Here is a 12,559-nt window from a genome sequence, read left to right on the forward strand (position 1 = left end):
TATATATTCTTATATTAACAAGTGAAGATTTAAATATTCCAATTGTTGAGAGATTTAATCTTTTTTTGTGTGTATGCAGTCAATACATTAGCAGCGGGTCAAAAGACAGCCACAGCTATATGAATTGCAGAGAAAGAAAGATTGCTTGCTTCTGCTGAAATATTTCTTTAATCTGATTCCCCAAATACCTAAAAAATGAGACATTTTATTCTGTATTTAGAGAAAAGTGATTTAAAAGCACATGCCCTGGAATGCTACTTAACATAGTATACATTGATTTATGATAATATATTAATGGTTGTCAGATCCTTTATAGTTTTTTTTTTTTTTAAGATTTTATTTATTTATTCATGAGAGACAGAGAGAGAGAGAGGGGCAGAGACACAGGCAGAGGGAGAAGCAGGCTCCATGCAGGGAGCCTGACGCAGGACTCGATCCCCAGTCTCCAGGATCATACCCTGGGCCAAAGGCCGTGCTAAGCTGCTGAGCCACATGGGCTGCCCAGATCCTTTATAGTTTTGAAAGAGGGGAGATGGAAAAGGGAACAATGTGAGAGCTAGGATACCAATGAAGAGGAAACAGTTGGAGAAGGGAAGCTGAAAGCACAGAAGCAAGCTCGCTGTGTTATTTTGTTTCTCAGGTCTGTTCTATTTAGCTGCATGTAAGTTCCCCAACTAGTTTGAGTCCAGCAGAGCTGGGCAAATGTTTTCCTTAATGGGAGATAAGCCTGTGAATTCTTTGTGAGTCCTTGGCCTTTGCTGCCCTGGTGTTCTCTCCTCTCAGGAGAGAGTACCTGGAACTTTTACATGATTTACTTTTACAATTAGATGAAAAAAGAAAGTGTTTTTGTTCAAATTTGTCATTCTGTGAAACTGAAAACCCCTCTCCTCTTCCGCCATCCCATGGTCTCTCTTGCCTTTAAAAGCACCATCATCCTGGGCTGCGAATCAGCTTCTACTGACTGTCTGAACTGTCTTTTAAGTCAGCTATTGATCTTGGTAGCTATGTCACTATCTTGGTTCATGTCTTCATTCTTTTTAATTTTTTTAAAAGGTATTATGTACTTGACAGAGGAAGAGGGAGGGAAAAGTAGATTCCCCACTGAGCAGGGATCCCAATGCAGGGCTGGATCCCAGGACTCAATCCCAGGACTCAATCCCAGGACTCAGATCATGACCTGAGCTGAAGACAGATGTTTAACCAACTGAGCCACCCAGCCACACCAGATCTTCACTTTTTGCATAACCGATTCCTAACTGGTTTCGTGCTTTCATTTCTCCCTCTCTAAGGTACCTGTAAACAATCTTCTGAAACTTCCATTCCAGTACTTAACTCTTTATTTTAAAAATCTCAAATGCTTCTCTGTCACCTAAAGAGGAAATATCTATTTCATTAACATTTCTGACTAAGGTCATTCTTGAACCCTTCTTAGTCTGAGATTCATCTGTTGTGCCTTCTCACAACTTGGGTAGCAGCACTGAGCTACCAGCTGTTCTCTAAATGCACTATTCTTTTTTTCATACTGTTGTTTCCTCTGGTTAAAATTCTTATTCTTTTTCCAATTGTCCTTTAATCTTTACAGATCTTTCAGGACCCTGACCACTCTGTGCAGTTTTTCCTGACATTCCCGGGTGGGATAGTTGCTTTTCCTGTGCTCTAGTAGTGTGTTCACGTATTGATTACCATGCTTCTCACTATATATATATATATGCGTGTGTGTGTGTGTGTGTGTGTGTGTGTGTGTGTTTCTTCTGAGAGTTTCAAGAAGGAACAGACAGGATCTAAATCTCAAACATCAGTGTGTGGCATGCCATAGGTATTCAGTAATGTTGGTTGCTGGAATGGCTTGTACCTCATATTCCCCATCCCTGACTATTTAAACACTACCTTCTAAGACCCACTTCAGTTTCCTTGATGGCACTCTCTCTGATTCTCTCACCCAGAGTGTTTTTTCTGAAATGAAAAACTAGAAATTTATTTCTGTTGATTTGGCATTGTTTTCATATCTTATAATTTAAAAAGTCTTTTTCAGGTCAACTGAAATGGAATTTGTGTCTTCACTATCCAGAGATGCTTGTATTCCCCGGATCACTGTCTTATGTCCAGTAGATGCTTAGAATTATTTGCTGAATAGAGTTAAGCCAAGGAAAGCCAATTCTGAGCACAGCTTCTGAAAAGATACATATGACCTGAACACTGTTTGCTCCCATAATGTTTGATTTATTTCACTCCCATTTGTGAGGACAGAAATTTTTTTTTTAAGATTTTATTTATTTATTCATGAGAGACAGAGAGAGAGAAGCAGAGACACAGGTAGAAGGAGAAGCAGGCTCCATGCAGGGAGACCAATGTGGGACTCGATCCCGGGTCTCCACGATCACGCCCTGGGCCAAAGGCAGGCGCCAAACCGCTGAGCCACCCAGGGATCCCCAAAGAGGACAGAAATTCTAAGAGAAAAAAATACCTTTGCCAAATAAAAGTCATCAGTAATTCACACAGTACAGGAGATTGATTAAATCAAATTGGTTTTCTGCTTAAATGTAGTTAATATCAGCATGGAGATGATAGGAAATAAGACAGAGAGGACCAGGAATAAAGGAATTTAGGGGCAGAGAGAACTTGAGGTGAGGAGGTTTCTACCTGGAGATTCTTGGGTACTAGGATGGTACTTGGAGGGACTAGGTTATGAAGGTTGGGTACAGAAGGCAAAATGATGCCAATGACAAATGCTGCCTGTTTTGAATATTTTCTAGTGTTAAACAGAACTTTCTTCTTCCAGTCTGGCACCAGGCCACCAGAAATCAGTTCAGTCACGGTAATATTATGGTTCAGGCACATTATGGGGCAAACACACTTTCTTGGGGATCCTAATATTTCTTTGGGGGAAGTGTGCCCACATTTCACAAGCACATCAACAAGTGCCTGGAGGGCCACCTGTTCTTCAGTGGGAGCTTTGCAACATAAATTTATACACAATTGAATTATTGATGAATTCAGAGGATTATATTTAATGTTTAACATGAAAAAAAAAGTAATGGGAATAATTTTAGAAAAGGGAGGAGTTGAAAGAAAAAGGGTGGCCAAGAATTAAATCAGGAATAGAGGCAGAGTGAAGAACATTGGAAAAAACCTAGGTCAGAGTGCAATTGCATTAAGTCATTTAAATCACACCTTCGGTGATTAGGGAGGAGTTATCAGTTTATTTAGAAAATGGATTAAAAAAAACAGTAATGAATTCTGAGAATAGGCAGCTGAAAGGCATCGGGAGGTTAAAAAAAAAAAAATCACAAGATATCCCCCTGGGAGATAGAGTTGGCAAAACAGCTGATTTTAAAAAGTTTTAACTCTTCTTTCCAAGTCTCCTGAAAGACTGCAGACTAGCTTAATTTATATTTACTTCCTTAGAAAATATTTCAACGCTGCAAATTTTAGCAAGGAGACCACAAAGAGGTTACATACTTTTCCAGAATAAACACTACTAATTGTAAAATTTCATCAAATATGAACGGAAGGCTTGCTTTATTTTTTCCAAAGGATTTACATTTATTATCTATCTATCTATCTATCTATCTATCTATCTATCTATTTATTTATTTAACCAGTTGCAAAACATTCGAGGAAAAGAACGGTTTCCTCTTCCGAGGAGATCCAGCTGTATGTTTCAGAGTTTCTAACCCCCCACCCAGACCAGCAGACACGCAGCCTGATGTGCATGTGTATCTTCTTCTTCCTCCTCCTTCTTCTTTTTTTTTTTTTTTTTTTTTTTTTTTTTTTACGAGGTGCGTCAGCATTTTATCAACTTCTCAGAAGTGGCAATGGCCCTGAGAGGTTCCGATCTACGGCCCCAGATTATCCTTGGGAGCTCGGCTCCCCACGTCCAGTAACTCCACGAATCCTCGGTCCTCTAACCTACCCCCCTTTTTTCTTGAGACTTGCCGCGTGCCCCGAGCGAGGGGGGGGCGGCCGCGGAAGGGCAGGGCGCGCGGTGGTGCGGGGCGCGCGGTGGTGTGGACGCGCGGGGCGGTGCGGGGCGGTGCGGGGTGCGGTGCGGGAGCGCGGAGTGGTGCGGTGCGGGGCGCGCGGGGCGGTGCGGGGCGCGGGGTGATGTGGGCGCGCGGGGTGGTGCGGAGCGCGGTGCGGGTTGGTGCGCGGTGCGGGTTGGTGCGGGGCGCGGGGTGATGCGGGCGCACGGGGCGGTGCGGGGCGTGGGGGTGGTGCGGGGCGCGCGGTGGTGCGGGGCGCGCGGGGCGGTGCGGGGCGGTGCGGGGCGCGGGGTGATGCGGGAGCGCGGGGTGGTGCGGGGCGCGGGGGGTGGTGCGGGGCGCGGGGTGGTGCGGGGCGCGGGGTGGTGCGGGGCGCGGTGCGGGCGGTGCGGGGCGCGGGGTGATGCAGGCGCGCGGGGTGGTGCGGGGCGCGGGGGGTGATGCGGACGCGCGGGGTGGTGCGGGGCGCGGTGCGGGGTGCGCGGTGGTGCGGGGCGCGCGGTGCGGTGCGGGGTGATGCGAGGCGCGCAGGGTGGTGCGGGGCGGTGCGGGGTGGTGCGGGGCGCGCAGGGTGGTGCGGGGTGCGCGGTGGTGCGGGGCGCGCGGGGCGGTGCGGGGTGATGCGAGGCGCGCAGCGTGGTGCGGGGCGGTGCGGGGTGGTGCGGGGCGCGCAGCGTGGTGCGGGGTGCGCGGTGGTGCGGGGCGCGCGGGGTGGTGCGGAGCTCGCGCGCCGTCCAGGGCCGCGGAGGCGTGAAGCGCGGGCCCCGGGTCCGCTCCCCCGGGCCGCGCAGCTGGGGCGGCTCCAAGTGCGTCGCGGGCTGTAATCCCTCCGCTAAGTACTTGGCTCTCAGTCTCCAATCACTAGTGGGAGCTGGAGAGGGCAAGTGAAAAAAAAAAAAAATCCAGAGGCAGCCGAGGAGCGAGGGAAAAAAAAAAAAAAAAAAAGTCCCGCGGCGGCGGCGGCGGGGGCAGAGCGGCAGAGCGGCCGCGGCTGCCAGAGGTGGACGGTGCGGCCCGCGGGCGCGGAGTCGGCGGGCCTGCGCGGGGCGCCCGGCGGAGCTGCGGGGACGGCGGCGCTCGGGACGCCGGGCCCGGAGCTCGGCGGCGGGTAAGGCGCGGGCGGGCGCGCGGGGCTCGGCGAGCGGGAGGCAGCCGAGCCGGCGGCGGTGCCCCGGGGCGGCTGCGGGGAGCGGGGGGCGGGGGGCGGGGGGCGGGGAGCGGGGGCTCCCGGGCTTTGTGCGCGAGGCGCGCGCGGCCGGAGCCGAGACCTCGTGCGGGGCGGCCGGCGGCTGCGGGCGGCACACGTGCTCGGGGCTCGGGCGGGACGCGCGCCGCGGCGGGGGCACCGGCGCCCCGAGGGATGCGGCGGGCGGGGCGGGGGCGGGGGCGGGGGGACCCGCGGGCGCAGCCACCTGCCTCGGCAGCCTCCGGGGACTCCGCGTGGCGGCGGGGAGAGCGCGCGGCGGGCGGCCCGGGGCTCGCACTTGGCCCCGCGTCGCCGCTGCTGCCCCTGCTAGTCTCCAGTGGCTTCGCCTCGACCTCCCCCGGTCTCCGTCTCCCGCTCCCCGTCGCCGTCCCCGTCCCCGTCCCCGTCTCCGTCCCCGTCCCGGTCCCCGTTTCCTCCACTTTCGCGGACTCTCACTTGCAGGCTCTCAGCGGCGCGGCTCCCTGTGTCTCCCTTTCTTCGCCCCCGCTCGCTCGCAGCGTGCATCAGTCGGCCCGTGGCCGTGTCTGTCGGGGCTCCGTCTTTCTGTCTGTCCCTTGCGGTGTTGAGGGTCTCAGGCCCGGAGAGGACCCTCCGAAGCCGCCCCCCTGCGGTGTCCTGCCCTTTTGAGCCGGACCACTCCCGCTGGCTTCTGGGTCCTTCGTGTTTGTTCTTCACGGAGCGAGAACTGCGTGGTTTCCTTGAGTTATTAGGAATTGCTCTTTTCTTAGTCACCTTTCCACCAAGGTGAGGTCAGTGACTGAGCAGCCCTAGAGGTGCCAGTGAAAGAAAACAGAAGAAGAGAGCTGCCTAATGGCCTCCAACACAGAAGGAGAACGAACCTAAACACCTAAACGTATCTGCAGTGAAGCAGAACCACCTGAGAAATGTTTCTGAATTGTGGAAACAAACACAAAAGCCTCCAATAATGAGAGGAGTCAGCTGCGAAGTATTTGAAAATAACTCAAAAGAGCATTTATGGAAATTTCTTGCTGCTCTAAACTGATGCCAACGAATATCTGTGTTTCTTACTGTATATTTTTAGGATCCTAGGGACAACTCGCCTAATTATAGTCTTGAGAAAATTATGAGAAATGTCCTTTGTCAACCGGGACATTTGTTTTTAAGAAAATATTCGGTCTTTGTACTCTTATGCCTCTTTACACTCCAGTGATCAAGAAGAATTATTTTTAACTGCAAAGAAAATAGGAAAGGATTTGTCAGTGATTTTAAAACATGAGACATTCCAGAGATCAATAATTTCTTTGGAAAACTTTCACTATAAGGACGTTTTGAAGGATATTACATCTTAGTGAAATATGCAAGTTATTACACACTTAGATCATTGTGTGATGCAAAAGAAGTTTGTGTTCTGTAAGCAAATCATAGTAGTGATGGTTTTTTTTTTTTATGGGAAACATAGCTGGGAAATTAATTGCTCTGATTTTCACTGTTTTCTTTAGTCATGCATAATGTACCTTTGTTTTTAGCAAAACATGGCCTGGGGCTACAAAACTTGATACAGTGTGTTATTTGTCCAATCTCAAATACCATTTAGAAAACCACCTTTTCCTCTTGGTCACGAGATAGAAGTTGATATGATCTCATTACTCATGTGCTAGGGTCTCCTGATGAATTTTAATGGCACTGATTTGGGATTTTAAATCAAAATGTTAGCTTTTGGTGAGTTAAAATCCTGATTTATGTCACGTTAGTGAATCATCACTATTTATAGGGGCTTTGCCACCTTGTCTGCCAGGTGCTGCACAGTATTTAGCCCGGGCAGAGTTGTCTGAATTCTCTGTTAGATAATTGTCCCTGAGTGACGTGCTGCCTCTACTCATGACGTGTTCATATATGTCCCTCAGAATGTTCCAGTCATTAAATAATATTTATTAAGAGGAAATTGACTTAATTTTTTCCTCATAAACTTTGAAAAGTGTGTGAGATGGCCTGATAAAATATTTTTATTACAGTAAATGTTGATTTTATTATTGAAATGTGTAAGGTAATTTAGAATGTGATATCTTTTGGCATATATAGGACCCTCCAGTATTCAGCTCAGATTTATCATCCAAATCTAAAGTTCACTGTCACTCACTCCAACCTGGCAACGCGTTTCCTCCTTTTCACATGCCCCCTGGTTTCTGCTTCTCCGGCTTCCGTGCACACCTCTCTCTGTTTACCTCTCTGCTCTCTGGTTACTTGCTTGGCTTTCCCCACTGGGCTGTCTTTTCATTGAGGTAAGGTAGTGTCCCATTTCTTTCTTTCTCTGCCATTCCAGTTGCCCAGTGCAGTACTCTAGGATAGATAGTCAAAAAATTCTTGAGGGATGATTTGTCTGTAACTTGTGCTGCTGATTCTCTGTAGGTATAGTAGCTCAAGGGAAATACTACAGTGTAGTGTAAGGGAGCACGGACTGAGGGATGAAAGGGGCTTAGAGGGCATCTCCTCACACACATCCATATTAAAGATGCAGAGGATGAGGCCTAGACCATTTGAAAACCTTGTTCAGCAGTAGACAATGAGGCCACAGTCCTTTCCCCTGGACTCCTGCTTGCCTTCTTTTACTAGAAGTGGAGAAATCTATTACGAGGAGCTAACAATTACTATCTAAACTCTGAAGATTTCTTCTCACGCTGACCCATAAAGTCATGCCTGAAACTTCCCATTTTGCAATAACTGGTAATCATTGGTTACACGTAGTCATGGGGCTCATGTTTGTCTTTTAGAGCACTGATTTCTAAGTGCATGTACACTAAGCATTGTTTGGCCGGGGGCTGTGTCATCTTGGGCAGCCTTTTTATTTCTACCTGAAAAGATTCAAATTCTCTGGATTAAATTTTCTCCTCTATAAATTTTTGTACATGTGTTGAATGGCGGGGGGGGGGGGCACGGAAGAGGGGGGTGTGGAGGGAAAGAAGAAAGGAAGTTTGGACCAGATTAGGGGCGCTTTTTGAAGTTTTTCTTCAGAGACCACTGGTTTAACTCCCAGAACAACTGCATATTCATCTGTTTTACATATCAGACTTCCCTGTGAGCTTTTGTTTGAAAAAAGGATAACATGGTTTAGAAAAAAGTCTTCAAGACCACTTTTCCAATCTCCCTTGCAGTGACCACTTTTGCAATCTCCCTTGTTGAACTTCATAATCAAGATAATTTCTAGCTTTTAAATCCAGCTATCTGGAGGATGGTTGAGAAAGTTATTAGGATAGAAGCAGAAGCTGATTTTGCCTGAGAGATAACTAATTTCAGATTTTCATGTGCTAAATTTGATGTGATTGGCAGAAATTGAAGTAGCAGTGTTGGAATGCATAGAGGCACGTAGAATTCACAGGAAGGAGGGGACAGGGCTAGAAATAATGCATTAATTTATTTATTTATTTTTAAAGATTTTTAATTTATTTATTAGGAACAGAGAGAAAGAAACAGGCAGAGGGAGAAGCAGGCTCCATGCAGGGAGCCTGACGTGGGTCTCGATCCTGGGTCTCCAGTATCACGCCCTGGGCGGAAGGCGGCGCTAAACCCTAAGCCACCGGGGCTGCCCGAAATAATGCCTTTAAAAGACATTTCACTCTTAATAATTAAAATTGAAGAAAACTAAAACTTATCAAAGTCTGGAGGAGAAATGAAGTTTTGGGAGCGGGCAAGAGGGAAATTTTGTTACTTCTGAGTATTAAGTTCCTCTGTACTATTAAGATTTTTAAAAAGGGTATTATGTAACATACATCAGGCAGTAATCTGTTTTCATGATTTTCAGAGCATCTACTTTACTTGCCAGTGATCTGATGAATGAATTACATTCATTTTACTTAAATGTTTGAGTGCCTACTCTCTGCTTGGCATTATTATATACCTTAGGGACTCTGTATCATAAGAGACACAAGGTTCTTGCTATCCTAGAATTTGCATTCTAGACAGTGAAAGCAACTATGAACAAGCACATGAGTAAGATCATTTCCAGTAGTGAAGACTGACATTAGGAAAATACGACACGGTAGCGTGACAGCAAGTGGCTGGGGCTACTCTTCAAATGGGATGGTTGAAGAAGGTCTCTCTGAGGATGTCCCTGAATATCAAGAAAGCCGGCCCAGTGAAAATCTGAGAGCTCTTCCTGGCAGAGGGAACATCACAGCTATCTTCTAAAGCAGCGGCAAGTTGGGGACACGCTGATGATTGGATTCAGGCAAGTAGAGGAAATGGTAAGAATGAGGTCAGAGAGATAGCCAGGCCCATGGAATGAAGTATACATTTTATTCAGAGCATCTTATTAAACCACCTTGGAAGATTTTATACAGAGAAGTCAACAAATATGACTTAGCATGTCTGGAGTGTGAGCAAAAATGTCTGAAGTAAGATGATGAGGGAGACCATGAGAAGGATCTAGCTGATAGTTTGGTGGTTTGGCTAAGGGTGGAACCCAGAGAAATTGATCAGACATTGTTCTTATTACTAAATAAGAGTCCCTGAGTTGGATCATTACCCGCCCTGCTCCGCATTAATCTACATTGCAGCAATCCATTGGCTCAGTAGTTGCTTTTCCTTTTACATTACAGACCTCAGTACTTCAGTTCTCCAATGTCACCTTCTTACCTCCTCCAAATACCTCCTGGGCTACAAGCCTCTCCACTCGGGAGCTGCAACGTATCCTGAGAAGTGCCGAAGTGCCCTGGCAAGGTTCTTTAGGGTTCAGGGTGATCTTTGGACTACCCGGGGATGCTTGATGCTCTGAGCTAACATCACTTCATTTTATATACAATTTGCCTTCTGGTTACAAAAGAAAGGAAGCAAGTCAGAATTCCTCTACTAAGGTTTCAGTGGCATTTTTCTCTACCCTTCATCTTTGAAAATGACATGCTTTTTTAAGAATTTCATTGTGAAGTCTGCCTTGGTAGTTGTGGATCTCACCCATCCTTGTATCCCAATCCTTTGCAGAGAGCGAGTATCTAGCAGGCTTTCGTAAATATTTGTGGAATGCGGTTGCATGCAGCCTCGTAGAGGACCTATAGTTTTGGTTCAGCTGACTTTATTTCTCTTGTCTTGCAGCAAGTATGTGACTACATGTGCCTTCAGGTTTAGAAGATAGTAGCAAGTTTGGAAATGATTTTTACTGAAGGCTCTGTTTCTTTATTGGCTAAAGGGAGAAAGATACAATCCCGTCTATCTCTTCAGAACCTTTCTTGCCTGGCTGTCTTGAGATAAACATTTTAGTCATTTTTATAGCAGTTATAGAGACATGGACTTAAACAAGTACAGACACATCTGTCACTAGTTAATTTGTTGATTTATGACTCTAAAACGATTCCAAGGAAGTCTGTAATGATGGTGCCTTTGTCTAAATTAATATCTTGTTAGAAATCAGTGAGTTTTCTCTAACGAATATATTTTACTACCATCTATAAAAGATAGTAAATTCTCAGTTCTTCTGGGAATAAGCTACTATTCTGTGGTCCAATAAACGTTGAGCCAGAATAGTGCACATACTGGGGAATTATCCCCAAATCCTTCCTCTTTTACTGAATGTAGTGTTCTACTCAAGTGGGGTTGCAGACAGCTTGGCATCACCTTGCTTTTAACCTATCTAGCAGTTCTTTTCACTGTTTTACTCCTTTTCAATTAGTCAGGAGTCCCTTCTGTATCTGGGCGTCTTTTCTTCCTGTCTAACTTCATTTTGTTAAAACCTCCTGCATGATTCCCATTGCCTTCTATGTCACAAGTGTTCTGTTTGCCCCTCCAGATCCACTCTCAGCCCTTCTACCTTAGGCTCTCCCAGACAATACCTGGATGAACTGCTTTGGTTTCCAGATGGCTTATGTCATTGGGGAGCCCCAGCAGGAGATTAAGGGAGGGTGGGGAAGAGGGTATTAATTCTCTTGGCTTCTTCCCTGTTAGATCAACTTGGGCTGCCTGTGGCCCTGCGCTGAAAGGCACAGCTTCTCATTAGGTAGGCTTCCTTCCATCGTTCTGTCCTTCCAGTAATCTCTGGAAAAGCCCCTTTGCTTTTACTACTCTGATTTACTGCACTACCTTTCGAGGTTCTTTTACACTCCTGTCTATACCTTATTAAATTGTTTGCTTCTAAATGAATCGTCTTCAACTTATCAGAAGTTGTAACAGTTAAGGTCTCATTTTCTGTTGATTCAGCTTCTGAAAGCCTTGGCCATCCTTACCACTGTTGGACTTCTGCTTTTCACCCCAACTTTTATGCTTCTATTCTTGCCATGGTGGCATAGAAAACCTAAGATGTTATAAATAATTCTGTCAACAGATTTATTGGTTTAAACGCTTAAATTGACTGTCTTCTGTATACCTCCTATATATGTAATTTGATTGTTTAATTCACTCTTTTATTCATTCATTAATGCAGTGTATATTTACAGAGTCAGTATTTGGGGCCAGGCACTGTGCAAGGCATTGTGGCTACCCAAGGGCAGATGTTTATCCTTATTTGGGATGAAGATTGGAGGGGGCAGGAAATAAAAAACTAAACAATATTTACAAGTCAAGTTGGTGATTAGGATAAATAGGGCATAGTGGGAGAGAGTAATAGGAAGGATTCTCATTTGCTTGAGATCACAAGCACCTGAAAAGGGTGTTTCTAAGTGGCTTTTGTTGACCTGCATCTGTTATCCAGGCTCTTTATGTGGGAATTTTCAAAGCTTTTCCTAATGACACAAATAATAAATCTTGGTAGGAGAAGTAGAAATTGCAGGTAAGCCTACAGTTGCCTTATGCCATTACCTAAAAGTAATATTTTAATATACATATATGTGCCCCTTAAGAATTTTCTTATGTATCTTTATGTATTTTTAAAATCTCTTTTTTTTTAAGATTTTATTTATTCATGAGAGATAGAAACAGAGAGAGAGAGAGAGTCAGAGACACAGGCAGAGGGAGAAGCAGGCTCCATGCAGGGAGCCCGATGCAGGACTCGATCCCGGGACTCTAGGATCACTCCCTGGGTTGAAGGCAGGTGCCAAACCGCTGAGCCACTCAAGGATCCCCCTGTATTTTTAAATGAAAGTAAGGTCATATAGATTGTTATTTGCATTTTTCACTTAACCATACAACACCATTTTATATCAGTCTATTCATTTTATTTTTTTAAAGATGTTATCTATTTATTCATGAGAGACACAAAGAGACAGGCAGAGACATAGGCAGAGGGAGAAGCAGGCTTCCTGTGGGGAGCCCGATGTGGGACTCGATCCCAGGACCCGAGGATCACGACCTGAGCATGAAGGCAGGCACTCAACCACTGAGCCACCCAGGTGTCCCAGTCTTTTCATCTTAAAACTAGAACATTTAATGTATATAACCTGATCATTAATGATCACTCTTATATTTATTAGGATTTTTAAAAAGTTAGATA

At 46.0% G+C, this 12,559-nt stretch overlaps 1 protein-coding gene across 1 annotated transcript in view; it reads left to right on the forward strand.

Annotated features, from left to right (window-relative positions):
• Positions 1 to 5,007: 5,007 nt before the first annotated feature.
• Positions 5,008 to 12,559, forward strand: part of BMPR1B (bone morphogenetic protein receptor type 1B) — a 394,237-nt gene continuing 386,685 nt past the window's right edge. The window contains exon 1 of the mRNA XM_049104973.1: positions 5,008 to 5,091. The gene's annotated coding sequence lies outside the window, so the exon portion shown is untranslated. The remainder of the gene's footprint in view (positions 5,092 to 12,559) is intronic.

Source organism: Canis lupus, chromosome 32, assembly GCF_003254725.2.
Source record: "Canis lupus dingo isolate Sandy chromosome 32, ASM325472v2, whole genome shotgun sequence".
In the NCBI taxonomy this organism is placed as follows: Eukaryota; Metazoa; Chordata; class Mammalia; order Carnivora; family Canidae; genus Canis; species Canis lupus.